General features: G+C 32.8%; 1 protein-coding gene across 2 annotated transcripts in view; it reads left to right on the forward strand.

Annotated features, from left to right (window-relative positions):
* Positions 1–14,665, forward strand: part of LOC137929328 (FERM, ARHGEF and pleckstrin domain-containing protein 1-like) — a 91,995-nt gene that overhangs the window by 33,821 nt on the left and 43,509 nt on the right. The gene's annotated exons all lie outside the window — the stretch shown is intronic.

Below are 14,665 nucleotides of genomic sequence, written 5' to 3' on the forward strand. Positions count from 1 at the left end.
ATTCATAATTATATGTAAAACAACCTTAAGGTATGCAAATGTACAATAAAGCTCCACGACCAATTTCAGATTTGCCACTGGAAAGATTTTAATATTTTATTGAAAAAACTGTATAATTGTATCCAAGAACACTATACTGATGTTAATGCGTGAAATTAAATATTGTCTATGCTCTCTAAGGAGGCTATTTATTGATCCTTTATAAAACTATATTTGTAAAGTGCAAATGTTTTTATTTTATTTATTTACTCTTTATTTAACAACATACGTAGTAACTAAAAAAATGAGAACAATTTTTATAGACGCGCAAAAGGCAGGTCTTATCGTTCAGTCTTCACCAGACCCCCTTTGGACAGAAACTGTTGGACAACTGTTACTTCTCGCCGGCTCTTCTCAGCAGAAGTGCCTTTCAACAAGCTTTTGGAAGACTCGTGTAGGGACAACAATGCCGATATTTTATGCTTATTCGAATAAGGAATGTTTTGATTTTGCCACCTGCCAACTTCGCGTATTTTAGTAAAATTTGGCCAGATATGTATAAGAGCTGCAGTGAAAATTTGTGCAGTGACACTAGGTTGCGTAAACCAGCCCGCACAGACAAGGGCTGGGGTTTGAATAGATGCATTTTGCCGGTAGATGATGAGAAAAGCCATGAAACGTTTATAAAAAAAGAACTATTTGGCGAAAGGAATATTTCTACTAAATTTTAAGTCTCTAAGGTTCTTGATTATATAAACATACGGATGACACAATTGAACTTATGTAAATAAGATCGCGACTCCGTTTCTCAGCACGCGTGCACTTTGTGAACATATGTGACATTTATCAATCCGCGCTTCTATGATATCCGTGTACAGAGGTTCTGTGCAAACATTGGGAATATTATATAATGATAATACACATTGAGCAGTGATAGCCCTGCGGTAGAGGACTGAGATTTGCGATCGTAGATCTCGGCTTTAATTCTGGGGATACAATCTTATGTAATTATCACTATATGCATTAATTATATAGGATTGTCACTGCTTACCAGCAAGGTATCAGTAACATTCTCTGTGTACCATAATACTATACTGTGATCGACAACCCGTTTGTCAAGTGTGTGGCGTTTATGTTATATCCCCCCATAGATATTTTCGGGGGAGGCTTATGCCTAGCAGCGGGTGTCTATGGGTTCAAAACAACGATACGTGTAGATAGTAATAACATAGTAACCGATCAGGCTATTTAACTTTTTTTTTTGGACTCGAGGTCACTATTACCTTACTGGTATTTACATATTCCAGAAGCTTCGAATCGAACTGCTACATAAAAATGTTATTACTGAATTGGAAGGCAGGCTTCCCTCAAGCGGAAGCTTCATAAAGTGGCCGGGTACAAGGAAACCCTAGAGAATACCTCGGTTTAGGCTGTCGCTAATATCTAATTAATCTTTTAGCGCAACGCAAATATATACAGGGTGATTAGTTATAGATGTAAAGGATACGTAGGATTTAATTTTTTGTTCATTTGTATGCAAAATATAATTTTATACCTATTTCTAATCACTGAAAATATATAAAGTAATCACTATGAAATACATTACTTTTATTGTTTCCAATGAAATGCTACAGATCAAAGAGTTCTGGCATTACAGTCTGCAAGGACAGATAGTAAACATCAGTAAATTTTAATATATTGTCATCCGAATTTTTAAGACGGTTTTCATTTCCTTTTTTATTTATTTCCGAAACCTTTCATTTTTAAAAAGAGATCATTTGACATCAAATGAGCTATACATCAACTCTTTTAAAGCTTATACATCTATCTTATCATTCCGTGTATTATTTTCTCTCAATAGTTTCTGTGATGATGCTGCGATAAGTAAATTACAAATAGGTTTGCTCGCTGATTATATCTATATATTATATTTCTCACTCGAGGGTAGGAAAGTTTAATAGAGCGTGAAAAATCAGAATTCAACCTGCAGTCAGGTGGAATATGCACAGCGCGGCGAAAATAACGCTGAAAATAAAAATTTCAGTTTGAACTTTGAAATGTAGCTTGAATTAACTAATCTTTATTTCGTAATAAAAAGGTGAAATATAATCAGCAGTGTTTACTATACAGGGTGTTTGGTTATAAGTGAGAAAGCTTGAATGTATAACAAATTTATCAATAAAAAGCTTTTCTATTTATATACATACTCTTTCCAGCATTTACTTTTTTTTCTAATCTGTATAAAATAATCACACTGCAAAAATAGTTTTTCTCTTGAAATGCTATAGGTTAATAACTTCTAGCTGTACAAAATCTGCAAAGGACATCTAGTAAACAATAAACTCAATATGTAGTGATCTGAATTTTAAAAATGCTTATTCTTGCTATACTATCATTATGTTATTTATAAATTCTGAAAGCATTAACAGATTATAGCGGAGTCTCTTATACTCTACAACAGCATAACAACGTCTTGAGAGATCGTTACGATGCGGCGGTACATCATCAACCCCCGATCATTATAGTTGGAAGCGTTCCTGGAGCTTCCTCGCCATAAGCAATCTAAGAGCTCAACGGACACCCAAACCGGTAAAATTGTGTTATGCACTGGCCAAAGGCGAGGCTCACAACGGAGCGCTAGAGCTTCGTTATCTAAAAAAAGTTTTAGCCTAATTGCCCCCTCGAAATCACGAAATCTGCTTATGCTATTTGGACACAAAAAAAAAGTAAAAAAAAACAACAATCAGGTGTTTATGGAGCGTGCCTTTGCTATACAATAAACAATTTTTCACCATTACGCGTCTTAAAATACTTGACACTGATATACCACTGTGATCAAAAAGTAAATTGAAATTATTTGACGCGGACAATGTCTAAAAAAAATCAAACATTTGATGCTTGAAAATTGTCGATTGACAGATAGAATCCTCAATGATATTATTGGAATATCATTTGGCTCAGCCTAAACCATTTTGAAGCATACTTTGTGTCACAAACGTGTCAAGACGCAATTGGTCGACGTCACACCACGTTGGTTCTTCGAGACTTTATTTTCCCGCGACCACCATATTCGCATGATTTTCCTCCGTCCGACTTCTGACTTTTCAGCTAACTCGAAAGGCCAATGCGAAGACGAGGAGAAAAAACCGAATCGAACGTCTTGAAGCCTGTACACCGGACAAAAGATATTCTGATTGTTCCGAGAACTGGAAAAAGCGTTGACAGAAGTGTGTTTTATCGGATGGAGTTAAAATTGATTTAGAAAAATTAAAAAAGAATTTATATCTTAACAAATTTACCTTTCTTTTTGATCACAGATATAATACTGTATTTATCTGTCGCGCTTTTTGTTCAGATTTGACTACTTATAGCCTTTGAAAATTTTAATGTTCTTTCTAACGTTTGCGTGAAAATGTTTAAATGAATAATTATAATTTTCTGTATAAAATGTAGATAAAATAAGGTTATATAAAAAGGAGGTTTAATTAGCGTGCTTTTATGCAATATGACTCGACAGCGCTCTAGAGGCTAATCATCATTATTTAGACCGAGAATCCGACCACCAGCGGCGGGTATATTAACGTTAATAGGTAAATGAATGTACATGTAATGTTAGAAACACAAATATATTCCCATTTATGAGGGCGAATTAAGCATGATTTTAATCGTGTTTACTTCACTAGAATATATTTGTAATGTATTCGCTTGTAGAGAATATTATGAATATTACGTATTGCTAATGTCTTGCTAAGTTATATTATTTACGCACTAATTTCTCACACGTGAATATACTTAAAAAATACGACAAACTCGGAAAAAAATTATAAAAATTAAAAGAACAGAAATAAAATTGTCAGTTTGAGCGCCATCTACAGAATCAGCAACTTTCGAAAAACAGTTTTGCTAAGAGCCGTCTTACCATGTCCGGTTCTAGTGTAAAAAAATCAAATAAGTCCAAGTTAAGAGGAAGTCAATAAAACAGTTTCGCACTGCGTTAAAAGAATAATTTACTCCTGTAGTTGGTAATTGCAAAGGGTACATTAATTTTTGGCCCGAAATACTATTTTCAATTCTAGACTGTCAATAAAGCCATTATTCCAATGCCAATATTAAATAGATTTTTTTTGTGTCTATGATCCAGTGCCAGAAAATGATATATTTTTACTTCGATGTATGTAATCGAAAATAGAGGTGAAAAATAATCCGTTTGTATTGTTTATTCGGAAAATTACTTTGTAATTTTTTTTTAAAATATAACTACTTGTTTCCATGACCAGTGTAGGTTAAGTTTTGTGATAATTTTAGAAAAAGCTGCGGTGGGGTCTAATTACGCGACGATAGAAGGTTGTTTCGTTATAGGATTAAGCTAAAGATATGCGCTTTTAACCCTTAATAGCCTAGAGTTTCAATTTTGATATCAATCTTTTAAAACGAATGTTCACATTACTATTAGTTTTTTTTTATAGGTTGGCTGTGCGAATTTTCCTGTTGTATATGTATAAAAAATAATATTCTTTCCAACGAAATTAAAAAAAAATCTATTTTTCCTTTCATCTAGACCCTCAAGCAAACACAGTAATATTAAAAAATCACGTAAATCAGGCTATTAAGGGTTAAATATATAAAAAAACATTAAATGAAAAGGTTACATGATACTTATGGACTTTGCACTCTGTCCGTATGATCTGTCTCCGCATACAGCGACTATTGGCGACCTATGTCGTCAGTCTACCTAATGAGAAGCCTAGTGTTTCATTAAATATATCTAATTAAAAATTTAAATACTTATTTAATTTAATATGTAAAAACATTTTAACCGTGATTTTTCTTTATTAATCTTTTACAACCTCGTTTATATCAATGTAATATAAAAATACATTAAAATAGATTAGGCACTTTTGACCCACGTCGATGGATGATGAAGCTTTCAATTAAAACATGACATATGAAGTCTTGTGATGCTATTCGATCGTTGACAAGGCTTTACAACAAGTGCTCAATTGGAATTATATGTAAGTACTTAAAGCGTACGTATGTTATCTAGGTCATCAACATCGTAATCCATCTTGCGTGGGAACATCTGTGAGTATCTTGATATTAACTTTACAATGCAAATATAAATTTACACGAAAAGTGAAAAGTTTCATACTAAAATACATAAAGCTCCGGCATCGCGGCGCCTCGTTCCGTTAAACAATGAATAAATAAAGTTAAAGTTCACTGCCCTCTCTCAACTGCTAATAGTCGGATACGCCTTATCTACAAGGCTTGCCAAACAAAACCCCCGCCAATCCCGTTACACTCGAGGCAAGAATAATGTGCCAGATTACATAGTACACTGTCGCGAGCCCGGCTATTGCGTCATTTTGTCAAACAACTACAAATGTTTTGTTTGTTCTTCTTTCTATCTCTTAGTGCCTAATCACCATAAATTCCATGCAAGGAGGACGAAAGAGTTGTGTTCATTTAATTACTTGATATTATAGTATGGTGTTGTTTGTTGATTTTTTTTATAGCTTCTCTATCTGAGCAGCTGCTTTAATATCTTTCATTTGTGCCAAACTATCATATTGGACGTCATTTTACAAAGTTACAGATGAAATTAGGTCGTTTTAACACTTATGCAGGCCGCTTTTAAGCGGTCTTATTATATGAAGAGGCCCCATGTCTAGCTGTGGACGTCTTACAGCTGAAATGATGATGATGATTATAGTATTTCCGTTTAAAAGACGCTGTAATTTGGATTCAAATTACTTTTTGTCTTACAGACGAATCAAGTAGGAAATAGTACTTCAGTATTATGGATTCTGCATATCACGATATGTTGTACGTATTTTACCAAAAATTATTCGGTAAAAATAAAAAAATTCATGCTGTATTTTTTCTACTATCGAGAATTTAATTGTAATGACCCTATCAACAAATGTCTCAATTGTAATGTCTGTAGCTACAAATATCTCAATTGTTATTTCTCTCGCAATAAATATGTCAATTGTAAGTTCTCTATTTACTAATGAATCAATTATAATGTCTCACACTGCTCGTAGTTCTATTTTAATGTCTGATTTACTTTCGAATCAACTTTCGTTCATTCCTAGAACCTATTGCACTTTGCGCCGTTGATTGAATCAACTCCTGAACATTTGCTTTCGATTTTTTAATATGTTTATTTTCATCGGTACTAGTATATTATTATTTTAGACATAAAACATATTTATTTTCTTATATAAATATCTTATATTATTTCTGTACTTGACAACATATTCCAAAGAGACGAAATTGCCATGAAGGCGAAATTGCTTAAGATAATCAACATTTTTTAATACATAAAGTTTTCTAGTGAATATTCTTTTTGATAAAGACATTGTGCTCACATGCAACATCCAAGAAATCCAATCTCATTAGACGTATTTATTTATGAACATGTTGTTATTTAGCGCATTTACATTGAGATCCTCATCCACGCTATAACGAAGTATTCCGAAGTCTCGGAAAATTCAGCGGATTCTAAATTCTACGTAAACAAGCTCTCGGGTCGGAGGAATAGTTTGTTTGCGAGATTGCGACCTATTTTATTCAACGTCTATATAAATAAAGTAAAGAGATATGTTCGAGGCCCGCTCATTTTAAATTCTCAGAGGCGCGCATGTTCCGAGACACGTGCTTACGTGCTTGTAAGTATGCATAATTCAATTTCAACGAGGCTGCGAGCAAGTCGAGGAGAAAGTGCTCGTGATGGTATCCTGATATTAAAACTTTTGTCTGCAACAAAAATTACGTGGAACGGGAATTTAAAGGACTTAAGGAATACGTTCTTGTTATCTATCTTAATTAAACAAATTGAATGTTTTTAGACTAGGAAAATATAAAAATAAATAATCACTTTCGACGCTTAAACGCTTAGTTGTACCCCATTTATAACTATATCTAGTACTACTAACACTGTTGTTATATTTTTGATATAGTTATAACGTGTAGAGTACTACACGTTTGAAGTTATACGTACTCATAATATCTTTATACACACACATATAAATATACACATATGTTTTTATAAATGGCCCCCGTTATTGGGGACCCCTTTTACATTACTCTTAGGTGCGCAGGGATAATATGTTATCAATTGTTCACTGACTTTTTTGTGTTTGTTACATTTTATTCCCAGTATGTAATACGGAGTTTCACAAACATACGAAGCCGGTAACAAAAAGTAACGATAGTAACTACAAATATTACTTTGTATCCCTTTGAAGGGACTTTACTACACCAGTGGTTCGGCGTAGTCGGCTTTAAGCTAAGCGTAAATCTCTTTAAACGCATAGGTGCACACGATCACTTGGCGGCCGCCGGCATCCTAATCGCGAACCCAAAACACCCGTCTTTAGGGGATGGCAGCTCGCTCCCTAACAGGGAACAGCGTAGGCGAATCGAGGTCGGATCCGGATCCTTCCTTGGCTCGCCTGTGGTCTACGCTGCCGTCCCAAGCATCCACACAACATCAACACTACTTAACTCTACTCGAGTAGAGAGCTTTACTACGTGCGAAAGACTTTTTGTAACTATAACGCGCCCATCCAGATTTGTTTATTTTTAAGTTTTTAAGTTTACAGACCCTCCCCCTTCGTGAACTAAGCTCCAATGAAGCTGTAAAAGCCTCCAGGGTAACAGCATCTACTTTAACCGTAAATAAATACGATTGGCATTGCACACTGACCCAAATTTATCATAATTATTTGAAATGTCACGTAAAAGGGGGCTTTACTAAATCTTATTGTTCGGATCAGATCAGACCTCTTGTAACTTTTACTGCTAATTGGTGAAATCTCCTAATGTCTAAGTTGAGCATATCATCGATTTCAAACCGATTACTGCTAAATAATTGATTTCTTCCATAAAATTTAATGCACATTGTATGCTCTGCGACCACAGTTCACCGCATAATACTTTAAATCTGTGGAGTGTGTATGACGATTAGCAGTATTTCTATGCGTTTTGGTTGGTATGCTGGTCATCAAAATGCAGATTGGGGTTGGTAACGACGTTCATTAATATTGCACAGTGTCACTGTAGTATCGAGATTATATTTTAATTGTTTATATCATGTTCTATGAAAAATCGCAAGACTCATATATTTCAATAGTGGTTTTTTATACTTTTTTTTCACAACTTGAAATGTACATATATCTTTTTACTAAAATCGAATTAGTTACAATAGAGCAAATTGTAATTTAACTGAATTGCATACGTATTATTTTATTTTGTAAACTAGTTAAAGCATAGTCAAATAATAAAAGACGAACGAAAGTAAACAACATAGAGTTCAGCAGATTTGTTGGTTGTAGTGGCAGTGGGCAGATTATATAGTGGGTTAATGGGGCTTTAGGGTCTTGAAGTGGAAATAACGGACCGGCAAGCGCCGCTTAGGACGTTCCATCACGGTGGAAAGATGACTGATAAGACTATCCGAAGACGGTGAATTCAGGACACTTCTAATCGGACTTTTGTTTTGAAATGTGGTTGATGATGATAGGAAGTGATTGAACGTTTCATTCAAAAATTTTACAGTAATTCAGTAATAAACATTTGATTCTTTATTTGAAGGAAAAAAAAACAAGTTTTTATCTTATTCCGTTACTCTATTGATAAGATATATGGGTTAATTATGGGTAGTAGGTGAAAAAATAGGGGTTATAATTAATAAATAGCATAATTATTATGTATGTATAAACCGTTTTTTTACTGTAAGTCAAAATTCGTCAAATTTTCTACACATTAAAATTTAATTATTACTTACTATACTACTCGCACACTGTACTGCGTCGTAAGTAATAAGCTTGTCGCATCGACATTTTTAGATGAGCTTTTTAAATAAGCTTATACATTCACAACGTTTAAAGCTTTTAAACCTATTACCAATAAACAGTATACTAAGGCGAGAATAGTTGTATCTATGTAATGATAATAGGACACGAGATTATATATTATTAATTTCTGATAAAGCAGTTAATAATTTTAAACTAGCTATTCCCCGCTCGCTTCGCGTGGCTCGCACTGATTTTTGTGTTTTATTAAATTATTATGTTATCAGAATTTACTTAAAATAATTTTAAATTATTACATCAGCTATCTGCCAGTATAAATGTTGTCGGAATCGGTCCATTCATTTCAGAGATTAGCCGGAACAAACAGACAGATAAAAATTATAAAAAATATTTTTTTATTACATATATATATTCATATGCATGTAATAAAAAGCTTAATATTACAAACAGACACTACAATGTACGTGTATAGATTTAAGATTTTAAATCGTATTACACACACTACATTTCTAAGTGATAGTAATTTTGTTGTAATTAAGAGTAAAAGCAGATGCAATTGCATTATAAATGAGCCGCTCAGAAGACAATGCGGCTAAATCCATTTTTTGATATTTTCTGATTTTTGGAAATTTTGATGAAATAAATAATAATATTCTTAGTTATTAAAGGATTTACTTGTTGGTTACTTTTTTATAGGTTAGACAGCTATTTTTAATACCTTCTGAATATAGTGTATAATAATTTCAGAAGCCATTGTGAATAAGTCTACCTTGTATCAATATTTTTTTACATAAATTTCTTATCTTTTTCAACTGACAAAACGTATGTTCTAAAAATTTTAAGATATTGTCATTATTTCAAAAAACGTTTTTATTTATATATCACATCGTGTACCTATTTTGCTTTTTTTGAAGATTTTACACTTCGAAAAAGATTTCAACACTTTTCTAATTATAATTTAATAAACGAAGAATTTTAAAATTTAATGTATTAAAAAACACAAATTTTCTCAATTTTTGTGTTTTGGACTTAACTGCATTGGCTTCTGGGCGTCTCGATGTGTAGGAGTAGTGCTTGATCTGTCTGCAATCAGGAGTTCCTGTATCGAAGGCGGCCTGCGTCGTTTCAATGTCCTCGTTATATTGATACTTTAGCCGGCCCCTCGCGTCGTCGCCCGTAGCGAGGATGACATCGTTAACGCCCGTCACTTACAACTATAAAATGCCGTCTCGATGTTTTTTGTTACAAAACTTATCTTATTTTCTTATTAATTCTCTACATCTATCTACATGAGAAAGTTTAAAAATTATTTTAGTTATTTTCGTGTAAATTGTTTATGGATTTATACGTCGTGTAATATATATCACTTACATTACATTTTGTTTTTATGAAAACTGCTGAATCGATTTTTTTTCGGTAATATTTGAAGAAGCCGATTATAGTGTTCTATTTAAACATACAGGACGATTGGATGTATATAAAAAGCTATAAAGGGGTGAATATATAACTCATTTGATGTCTGACGTTTGGAACACCGTATACAAAAATCAGTGGTTTCGGACATAGTAAATAACGGAAATAAAATATTAAGAAAAAATTTAATATTTATTAAAATTATTAATGTTTATTATCTGTACCTGCATATTTTATACTCAGAAGATATTGACCTGTCGTATTTAAAAAGAGAAAATAAATTAATGTAATATATATCAGTGTGATCACTTTACACAGAGGATGATTCGAAATGAGTGTAAAAGCTTTAAAGCTGTCGGCAAAAAACAAACGAGCTTATTCACCTCTTTAGATTACCTATAATATACAGGATGTATATAAATGTAATTAACCTTTATTTAGTATACTTTGTTTTTTTTTGTAATTTTGTTTCGTAACAGAAAAGGACGATCGATAAATATTGTGAATGTACGGTACAAAAATTTCTATTCTAATTTGAAAAAAAAATATATATCTCACTGTCAATAATGAGTACGTACAGAACGAGTAATGTATTAAATCAGATGATGCGTTTGTTTGTGCCTTATTTCCGTTTGTAGGCGGAATATAATGGATACGATCCGACAGCTGCTTTTCCTTCCTCAAAAGTCGTTAAAACGACGAAAGGAAATGAGGCTAACTTGCGAAGCGGCGCTCCCGCCGGTGCCCTTGTTGTGTAATTGTGATGGCAATGTCGTCTATAATTACGTTCAGGTGAAACATTGCCCAAGATATACAAAATGAAAATTATTTAATAATTACGTGTTGAACATCGTAGATACACCCAATATAATTATATTTATAGTATAGCTAATTCTGAATCAAATAGATGTGTCATAATCATCATTTCAGTCGCAAGTCGTCCACTGTTGGACATAGTCCTCCTCTAGAGATTTTCAATATGGCCGGTTGGAGGCGTTTTTTTGCATTCAGCGTAGAGAGGTATAGTAATCCCCTGTCTAAGATCATTTTTGAGATGTGGAAAAACGCGTTGTACGAATATTACATAACACGTTTGGCAAATTATTCAATTTAGCTTCCAATTATACTTAACAAATATGGGGGAGTCAATTTTACTATGACAAATTTGTATAAAAACAAGTTTGCGCATAATTACTCTGGAAAAAACGTCGAGATATTAGAAACTCCATGTTTTTATTCAAAATTTTGCATAATAAAAGAATTATTTAAATTCATTTCTTTATTTATTTCAAAGAAAACAATATCAATAAAGGTTTGAAATTCATAACAAGTATTTACAATTGTTTTCATTCTGTTTAACTACTAGAATCTTTGTATGTTTAAAGCAGTATGTGTTTCTACTCCTATTTATACCCGCAATCGGTAAGCGTTATGGTATTTACTCTATAAGCTATTGCTGCTTTGTGTAAGGTGGTTGGTTATAGGAATAATAACTCTAAAGGAGTGAATGTATAGCTAACTTGTCAGCAATAAGTTTTAAAGTTTCAAACACCTGTATTAAGTAATCACTCTAAATTATGTTACATTGATCTATTTTTTCCATTGTAATGCGACAGGCAAATCGCTTCTATCAGTATAATTTCTACAGGGACATAGTAAACAATAATTAATTTTAATGCGTAATTCTAATTGCGAAAACGCTTATTCTGACTATTTTATCATTAAGTTGTTATTTTAGAAGACATTGATTTTTAGATAGGGTGTACCATATTGTTGTGCTATACATTAACATATTTAAAGCCTTTACATGTTTAATCAATCATCCTATAAAAATTATAATAAGTAAATAATAATAGAAATAAACCTGTTCGCGTATCAAAAATGTTAAATCTGAAAGATATTATTATATATTATAAATGATTATTACATTCACTTTATGTAGTCATGTTGCGTACAGTTTAATAATTAAAAAAGGAGACGCTGCACATTCGTTAGTAGAAAGATTTACTGTTAAACGAACACATTTTTTATTATACGCTTTGATCTAACTGTAACTAGAATATTATTTTAAGGTATTTTAAGATTGCGTTCATGTTTATTTATTTATTATTTCAATGATCTGCCTATAACTGTTTATACTTATTGAAGTCTTTAGGTCATAAATCTCTCTGTTGGTATATATATTCGTAAGAAAGCAGTATGTACCTTTATATAAGCACAACAATCTCTTATAGGTTTCTATATTACCACCAATAATAGAACAATGTAAATGACAACACATTTATTGACGTCAACCAATAGACGTCCACTGCAGGGAAGGCTTTTCCCAAATATTTCCAGCGACTTCCCGCGACATTTATTATGTCATCGGTCCACCGGTTCGTGGTCGCACTCTCACTCTTCAAAATTAATATTGATTGTATTAAATTTATGAAGAAATAAGCGAATACTGAGAAAAGAACAAAACTTTTAAATTAAAATCTAAATTGTCTCCAAAATCATGTTACGTTATTTGCCAATGCGGTTAAAGTGCAAGTCAATTATAAACAAAGTGTGCAAGTATACATCGCTAACATTTTCCATGATTCAGTAGACTTGATATATTAATAATTCACAGGCCTCAGCCTGAAGAAACGGTTTGTGCTATACCACGTAAATTAACATATGTTTATGTTCAGTAGCTAAGTTATAACTCACTCAAAGTGTACGCCTGTTGGCAATTGAACTGTAGCGTGCGCAGAGGTAATAGTCATCGCATGAAGCAAGTGTGTAAGGCGACGGATAGCGTGATTGATAAGACGCACACGAGATATTTAAAAACAGACAGTTTGTTGATTGTTTAATTTCCTCGTCCTGCCGTTCACATGTCGTAAGGTGTACTAGCACTTGCGCGTACACTATGTCGTTCTGTTTTTATTTATTGTTAGTAAAACTGTAAGAACAATTTAAAAAATAACAATAAATTATCTTTGCACTAGTGACGTAGACAATCGCAATGTCTTCCAAAAACTTATTATCGCCTGCAAATATACGGTGATCGTAGTCCTATATGCTTGTCTCACCAAATCAGCACCCAGCATAACTTCATCAAATTAATAACATCACCACTAAACATAAATTATGGAGCCGTACATGTCGTAAAGAAATAGATGGAGAAACATCTCATACGTCAAGATAACTACATAATTGAGGTCACGACCCCCCACCAAAGAGGAAACAGCGCAAAGAGGAGAATCGTACTATAGCGTTTCGGTTTCAAAGAGTCATTGTGTTTTAGATCTATTCCTCTCGAGCTCGTAACAATAAAAATAAACTTTGCTCCTGCGAATGCAGCTTTATGTCCTGTATTCCTGCAGAGTGCTTTCAAAAGCACCTCCGTGCGGCATGCGGGCGCCGTTTCGCGCGAGTGCGTTCCCTGCTCCTGTTTGCATTGTCGCCATTATTATAACGAGGAGGTCTCCGTGAAAACGTTTTTATTTTCTTGTTCCACTTGCAGTTGGCACAATAACAGACTTTCCGTTGTGCTCGGGTCGTACAAGTTTCGTTGTATAACAGATAGGTAAGGAGTGTTTTGAAAAATGTATCTTGTTACTTCGAATGAAGACGTTCGCAGTTCTTACATAGCTTAGTTTTTAAATAAATAACGGTTATTATTAATCAAATAATGTATTTTTTTCATTTATTGACTACTTTATATTAAACAGTGCTTGGTAATTGATTTAAAAGCTTTTATTTACGTTTTCTTTGATTTAAACAGATGCGATAATTCAAAAGTTTCACATAACAGTATTTCTTATTATTATATCAAGCTTTGAATTAAAATAGTAATACATACGAATGATTACAAATAGACAGTAAAAGTTTAACATAAGATCATCACTCTGATATATGTTATATTATTTTTTTTCTATTGGAATGCAACAGTTTAATAACTTCTGGCAGTACAAAGTTTGTAAATTTTAATTATTAATAATTACGTACGTTATTATTTATGAAACCATCGATTTTTGGATGAAGTGTTTGTTGACGTTAATTAACAGGAAAACAAGTATATGTTTACTTGTCTCAAGTTTTGCACATATAACCAATCTTCCTGTATAGTATAGTAGTTTAATTTATTAAAGAAGAGAGTGATGTTCGTCATTAATTCAGCCATAAGGCGTCTACTGCTGAACATGGCCTCCCCAGCGATTTTTATGTAAATCGTTTATGAATTGAATAATTATTTTTATTGATATATCGTGTCTTATATTATACACATTTTATAACCAATATATATTATGCCTTATCATAGACAGTTCTTTGAATGTTTATTAGTAATTTAGTTTTATACCACATTCTCTATGCAGCACTCAAGGTTGACTGGTGGATATTGTTTGTCTTTACGGCCACCTATATATGCTAATTATTAATAGCGAATAAAGAATAATGAATTAGAAATTGGTTACATT

Source organism: Battus philenor, unplaced genomic scaffold (assembly GCF_028537555.1).
Source record: "Battus philenor isolate CCGP_79_NKW_IND1 unplaced genomic scaffold, ilBatPhil1.0.hap1 SCAF_5, whole genome shotgun sequence".
In the NCBI taxonomy this organism is placed as follows: domain Eukaryota; kingdom Metazoa; phylum Arthropoda; class Insecta; order Lepidoptera; family Papilionidae; genus Battus; species Battus philenor.